The 6,393-nt window shown below is 41.8% G+C and overlaps 1 long non-coding RNA gene across 1 annotated transcript in view; it reads left to right on the forward strand.

Moving 5' to 3' along the window:
- The first annotated feature begins 6,168 nt into the window (after positions 1–6,168).
- Positions 6,169–6,393, forward strand: part of LOC116692618 (uncharacterized) — a 23,687-nt gene continuing 23,462 nt past the window's right edge. Inside the window, exon 1 of the long non-coding RNA XR_004332738.1 lies at positions 6,169–6,180. This is a non-coding gene — a long non-coding RNA (uncharacterized LOC116692618). The remainder of the gene's footprint in view (positions 6,181–6,393) is intronic.

Consider the following 6,393-nt stretch of genomic DNA (forward strand, 5'->3'; position numbering starts at 1 on the left):
TGTGTGTGTGTGTGTGTGTGTGTGTGTGTGTGTGTGTGTGTGTGTGTGTATGTATGACGGCGGGTGCTTTGCTAAGAACAGTATATTGCTTGATCCCAGTAGCACCACTAATGTATGTCAAAGCTTGATATAGTCCTTCTAAACAGCCTCAGTGCAGGGAGTGATAAGCTGATTAAAGTGCTGGGGCAGATGGGATCTCTGTTTATGACTATATATGTGTGTGTGTGTGTGTGTATTTCTCACTGGGACCAACTGTATATCCCGTGGGAAAACAAAACTGGGTTGTCTGTGTTAGCTTAACGTTTTGTTGCAGAGCCCTGCGCTGCTTCCCTTATCTCTTGCTACCCCCATCCATCTTTCCATCTCCCTCTCTTTGTCTCTATCTGTTCATCTAAATCCCATCAGCCTCTGGACGCCGCCTGCTGCCTAAATACACAGCACACTCTGCTTTCTTTATGCTCCTCCGTAGAGTTGGACACAGTGCAGCTTTCATCTTTCATCCAGCCAGTCTCACTCGGGATCAAACGGCAAATACCGTCAATCTTATTCCAGGCTTTGAAATGTGACTGGTGACAGTGAACCCAGTTACACAGAGTCCAGCTTTCATTGTGAAGATGTCAAAACGCATCTGCAGCAATTAAGAGGTGACACAATGACAGGTTGGATTTCCTCGAAAGACGACTCTTTGGAGATTTCTGTGATGCAGTAGTGATGTGTCGGTCCAAGTGTGTGGAGCAGTGAAATGTGTTTGTGTTACTGTGTGACAGATCTGCCCTAAGCAGCGGTACATGGCTCAGCTTCCTGTCTGCTTCTTCAAACCCGGGGCTGTGCTGACCGCCACCCAGGTTACTCCGCTGTCACTGCACTGTACTAAAGCAACGTCATCTTACAGGAACATGTGTTAGGTCCCGTGGGGAAAGGTTTTTAGAAGGGCTTAGGAAAACAGCATTTTGACGCTTAAACATAACTGCCTCGACCTGAATGTCAATGTTTGGATTGGAATAAATTTGATTATAAGGAACGCCAGTGGGAAGCTACAGAAGGATTTGTAGGAGGACAACACTAATATGAACGCATGTAGCATCCATATTAGTGTTGGGTCCAATGTGGATTATTCCACATCAATTACTGTGAAATACTTTGATAATTGATTAATTATACACCTGGTGCTTCAAAGTGGACCAAACAGGGGAAACATTTTTTAATTATGAATAATTATCACAGATCTGTAAGAAGTGAAACGAAAAAATAAAGGTTGAGTAATATTATGATAAAATCATGAGAAGGTTAAGACTTAACCCCTCCAGGCTACATTGCACAAACTGGGATTCCTGATGTTTCATACACGGACTGATGTATAATATAATTAGTCCTGTGTCCTCAGAAGAGACGATGACGTAGGTGGATGAGCAGGAAAGCATGACTTGGCGTTGTGATTAAGAGTGTTACATTAAGATGCGGGTGTGTGTCTGTCTGTGTGTGTGTGTGTGTGTGTGTGTGTGTGTGTGTGTGTGTGTGTGCGTGTGTGCGTGTGTGCGTGTGTGCGTGCGTGCGTGCGTGCGTGCGTGCGTGTACGCTCAGTTTGAGTGAGGTGGACTGTTGATGTTTTGCGACACTGATGTACTCACAGACCACAGCAAAGTGAACATTTTCCTACACACACACACACACACACACACACACACACACACACACACACACACACACACACACACACAATGGCCACATTAAGACTCTTTAAGGAGGATAAGTGCAAAGAGATTTTGTCAATAAATCATTTTGCCTATAAAGTGGTGTGTGTGCCTGAGACACTCCGCTCTAGAGAAGAGGAGTGCAACCTCACCAACAAAAACTTGCTCTTCACTTGTTTTCTATTTCACGGACTATCTCTTACTGTCAGTTATGTGTGTCAGTTAGACACAAGGAACCGAAATATTATAGCAACATCACACTATTTTTCAACTTCAAAGGGTTTTATTCTCATAATTATGGCCATTCAGACAACACAGTAAAACACAAAGTTTTTGACTGAGTTTATGTTATTTATTTAACAAAAAATGGAATTTCTGTATTGTCAGAGTGACAAGCGTTTTATATTATTTATGTGAATATGACGTTTGTTTGGGAAGCTCCATAGAGAGCTGAAGTCACGCCCTTCTACCTCTGCTCAATGGGACCTAGCTTTCAAAAAAGAATAGGAACGGGAGTCAATGGAGAGGTAATAATTATTTTTTGGTCCGGTTCGAATTGTGCCATGCATTTCACAAATGATGTGTGTAAACTTAAAAGAACGAGAGATGTTTTTAAAAAACATCATATTCAATTCAATTCAATTCAATTTTATTTGTAGTATCAATTCATAACAAGAGTTATCTCAAGACACTTTACAGATAGAGTAGGTCTAGACCACACTCCAGAATCCACAAGGACCCAACAGGTCTAGTAGTTTCCTCCAGAGCAAGCAACAGTGCGACAAAACAGTGTGTAATCCAAGGCACAAGTTGAATGGGACCAGAACATTTTGCCGTTGACCACCATTTTTTTCCGAAGATAGGTCCCATAGAGACCAACGGAAGGGGCGGGACTTCCCCTCTCTATAGAGCTCAACAGTGGGATTCTGGAAGAAAATCCCAGATGAAAATCCCATTCATATTCTGCATAGGGATTTAGATTTTTAACTATAACGTCTGAACCATTCAAGGTAAACTTACCACGAGCTAGAAGATTTGAGAATTTGAAACAGTGGTATATTCTTCAACAACAATCCTAGGCATAACAGCGTAACGTCTCTGATTGGTGGAGCTGATTGTCACCATGGAAATGTTCAACTTGAATGTCATTTTGTAATTAATTTTTTAAATCTAAACAGATCGTTACAGGAGTAGTAAGTACAACACAACATACACAGAACAACCGACATACATCAGATACACAGCATACATGGGCAAAGCCACAGTCTCAATAGGCCTAGATGGACAGGCTGGTAGGCAGATAAAAAAATATATATGTATATACATATATATATATATATATATATGTTTATGTATATATATATAAGTCAACAATATGTACACAATGTTGTACCTAGTGCTTGAAGTGGAAAAGAAGGTTCCAGTGCAAATCATTGTGACATTTGAGATTTCTTCAGTGAAAAACAGAACTTGGAGATGTTGCTGGTACAACAACAATTTCATTTAATTTAATTTTTGCATTTTTATGACTCAGTCCAGGCGCCTGGACTCATGCGAGGACATTCCGACCGGAGGTGGACTGAACCTGCGGGTTTGAAGGCCTCAGACTCAGCCAAGCATTCTGGGAACAGATCTGCTGGACTTTGACATGGCAGACTTGCCTCGCTGGCTGTGTTTGGATCCTTCTTCGCTCATCTAACTTCTTTTACTTTCGTTCAGTAGCCAGCGCCTGCTAGGGAGGACAGAAAGTGGAAAAAGGAGACAAAATAACTCTTGACAGGAAAGCACACTCATTGAGGGAAAAAGCAAAATAGAAGCAAGGACATTTTGGTTTCTATATACATCACTGCAAAGCTGAAAAGCAGTGTGAAGGATTATTATTATTTTTATTTTTTTGATGTTGGGAAGGGAATTCACACCGGCCATGTGCAGCCAAAACAAAATCTCTGGCCAGCAACAGTCAGCAATAACATGGCGTTTACCTGCCTGCGAAGGCTGCCAAACGCACAGAAAATGTGACTGGCACGCCTGTGAGAGAGAAAGAGAAACAGCGCTGGCTTCCAGAAGCTTAATGTTTACCTAACCTCTGACTGAATGAAAAGTCCCCGTCTCTGACTGACTACAATGTAGGAAGTTTCCCACCCTGCTGGTATTTCCAACTTTCAGGTATCCTGCCACTTGTTAACAGATACAGAGCAGAACTCAAAATGAGATCCTGTATTACACTCATAACGTAGATACTGATTAGTTAAAGGCAACATAATGAATACATTTATAGGACATTACTCATTCCTGAGTTAAAAAAACAGAAATTATGAATTATTAGACTCATATTGAAGAAAGGAGGATTACAGAAGCATACATTCAGCAGACATTCAGTCTGGTTTTGAAACATTTTCTTTTTATAAAACACCCAAAAGTCAATGAAAGTAGACATCCTGTCTTTTGTTGTGCTTGCAAAGCGCGATGTGTGGATTTATCCACGTTATTTTTGGGCTATTAAATTTAGATAGTTAAAAGGAAACCCATATTTCGGATATAGACATTCTGAAAAACGGGTCAAATTTGACCCGAAGACAACGCAAGGGTTAAAAAAGGTTACAAAATAAAATGAATCAAGCACATTAATAGTGCACCATGGAGGCTGCCAGGGTGTCTCCTGTCTATGCCGGCTGTCATACAGTTTCATCCCTTGTTAAAAATAGAAAGAATATGCACCATAGCTACAGCATCATTTTAGCTTCTATTTCCGTAGACAAAATGTGAGAAGATTTCAAATTTCACTTTGATTTTAAGAGATGAGGCGATGAATTGAAAGTAACATCTACTTCAGGCCGTCATTTGTGCAGGATTAGTTCTGAATGTGGATCTAGTGCATCACCAGACATTATGTAAAGTCCGTTTAGAATTCGGCAGATCAGTTACGGGTGGCCCCAACAAACTGGAGCGATCCTTTCAAATGTTTTCTTTGCGATATCAGTGTAGTGATGTTCTCTATGTGTTCCTCCATCGCCTCCTCATGTGCCACTGGAGTCATTATGTCGATTGGTCACGGGGGCCTCATGTGCGTGGAAAATCTGTGTGTGTGTGAGAGAGAGAGAGTGAGCCAGTTGTCTCTAAGAGGACCGTTGCATCACAGCTGGTACTCAGCAATACAGTGAAACGGTCATGAGCAGCTGTCGTTTGGCCTGAACTGAACTGTGGGAATATATCTAACCACCAGCTAAATACAAATACAAATACATGTACATTTCACGTGTACATTATGTGTTCATGTTTCATTCTGTTTCATTCAAAATAAAAAATAAAAGTAGAAATGGTGCATGAAAGTGATTTGTACATGGGGATCACATTGAAACCTTTTTCTTGTGTGCAGAGCAGCAGCACCGTTGCTTGACGGCTTCATCTGTACTTCAAGCATTGCCGTCCCAGAGGAGCATTACCCGGACAAATTAAAGTAGAATTCAGTTTGATTCAGGTGCTCATTCCCCGCTGAGACGGTCAAGTGACGGAAAACCTCCCAGGGAGAGAACCTCCATTTCACAAATTGACTAAAGTTTGTAATCAACTGAGCCCAAAAACTCTGCCTCCATCTTAAAAAAACCCAGCCTTAAACAAAGACAGACAGGAAGCAGGCCAAATAGATCCACGCAGAGACAGAAACACACTCAGGGTGTTCAGGCCATGTAAATAATACACACAACAGCGTCATTCTCACAAAACAATGACAGCCCTCAATTTCTTTCTCTCAGTTTGGCTTTCATCCTCTTCTGTGTTCTCCCCCTCTTCACAGAGCTGAGGAGCTTTTCAGGGAGTAAAAACCCTGCTCTAATTACACATGCACGATGTAGCCCACTTTTGGCTCTAGTTAATGTTGGTAAAACTGCCTCCGTAAGGCTGCAAAGCTTATAATCGGCAGCAGATTTCTCAGTCTCTTCCCTTTCAGTGTGGCGTGCAGTGTGTCACACAGACAAACATGATCATCTTATGTCTCATCTTGAATGCACATGCGCCATTCTACATGCACCACACGCCCATACCTTATGACCTTATTTGGCATAGTGTAGTAAATGAAACTCTTCTCTGATGGTGCAGATGCTGTGAAACACTCTGATGACGGCAGAGCGTTTGAAGCCGTAGCTGACATCCCATACACAGAGAATGAAAGACGTTCTGGTGGATCAAACACTGTGTGAGCTGCAGCATCCTATCACACACAGACTGTGTAAATGTTGTGTCACATCGAATCTGTGTATGATGAGATAGTGCTGCAGCAAATACAGACTGGTGTGCTTCCAGTTTCCTTCAGGAATCTGCTTTGTCAAATAAATATATTTCAGGATCATAAACGGATTTAGAGGGCTGTCGCGGCAGTTTGTCACACTGATTTTATTCTATTTTAACACTTCCTTTCATCTTCCATGCCGGGCTGCACGGCATAACACAGCCAGACGACTGGAGCTAAATTATAACAGTGCAATGAAAGCTGGTAAAATAAGTGGAGCGATTTTAATGTGAAGTAACCTGGTGATCCAGCCGGGAACCTCAGGATATGTAGGTTACTGTCTCATCTCGTCAGCCAATCTCACAACTCATCTTACTGAGGAAGGGTCCGCCTGTGAGCCTGGATTAATATTTCACCATTGTTGTACAAGGGATTTTGTGTGTGTGTGTGTGTGTGTGTGTGTGTGTGTGTGTGTGT

The sequence above is a fragment of the Etheostoma spectabile genome, chromosome 7, assembly GCF_008692095.1.
Source record: "Etheostoma spectabile isolate EspeVRDwgs_2016 chromosome 7, UIUC_Espe_1.0, whole genome shotgun sequence".
NCBI lineage: Eukaryota > Metazoa > Chordata > Actinopteri > Perciformes > Percidae > Etheostoma > Etheostoma spectabile.